The sequence below is a fragment of the Panthera tigris genome, chromosome B2 (genome assembly GCF_018350195.1).
Source record: "Panthera tigris isolate Pti1 chromosome B2, P.tigris_Pti1_mat1.1, whole genome shotgun sequence".
In the NCBI taxonomy this organism is placed as follows: Eukaryota; Metazoa; Chordata; class Mammalia; order Carnivora; family Felidae; genus Panthera; species Panthera tigris.
Genome location: NC_056664.1, coordinates 7258602 through 7259392, shown reverse-complemented (window position 1 = coordinate 7259392; position 791 = coordinate 7258602). Strand labels below are relative to the sequence as shown.

The following is a 791-nucleotide window of genomic DNA, read 5'->3' as shown; positions in this document are numbered from 1 at the left end:
TGACAGCTCAGAGCCTGGAGCCTGCTTCAGGTTCTGTGTCTCCCTCTCTCTCTGCCCCTCCCCTGCTCATGCTTGGTCTCTGTCTCAAAAATAAATAAAAACATTAAAAAAAATAAAAGAAAATTATTTCTTGACAATTATTATTGACAATAATACAAGAAATTATTTCTAATTTCTAAATAAGAAATAATCCTCATCATCTAGAACTACTTTGGTGCCTCCATATTCTGGGAGAAGAACTCGAATTCCAACTTTCACACTAACTGGGTGAAGCTCTCCACCCTTTCCTTTAGAGCCTGATCCAACAGCTACTGTGTCTGGTTGCACTAGTTTCTTGGGGATTTTTTGGAAGCATAATGCCTCCTTTGGTTACAGTTTAGCTGCACTCCTTTCAACTAAAACTCAGTCAAATAGGGGAAGAAACTTTCTAAATGTCTGTCCTGCCATGACTCTGGCCACCATGACTTGGTTCTGGAGCTGCCACCACTGCAAGGATACCATTAGTCCAACCCATGGGCCACATGACCTGACCCACTGGATTTTAGTAGCATGTTGTTTAGTGTCCATATGTTCATGTTCTTTTTCCAGATTTTTCCTTATAATTGACTTCTGGCTGCATTCTGTGGTGGTCACAAAAGATGCTTACTATGATTTCAGTCTTCTTAAATTTATTGAGACATTTTTTGTGGCCTAACATGTGAGCTATCCTGTAGACCGTTCCATGTGCATTTGAAAAAAAATGTTTATTCTGCTGTTTTGAGATGGAATGTGCTGTATATATCTGTTAAGCC

The 791-nt window shown here is 39.6% G+C and overlaps 1 pseudogene; it reads right to left on the bottom strand.

Annotated features, from left to right (window-relative positions):
- Window positions 1-168: 168 nt before the first annotated feature.
- Window positions 169-447, bottom strand: LOC102971252 (annotated as a pseudogene).
- Window positions 448-791: the final 344 nt, after the last annotated feature.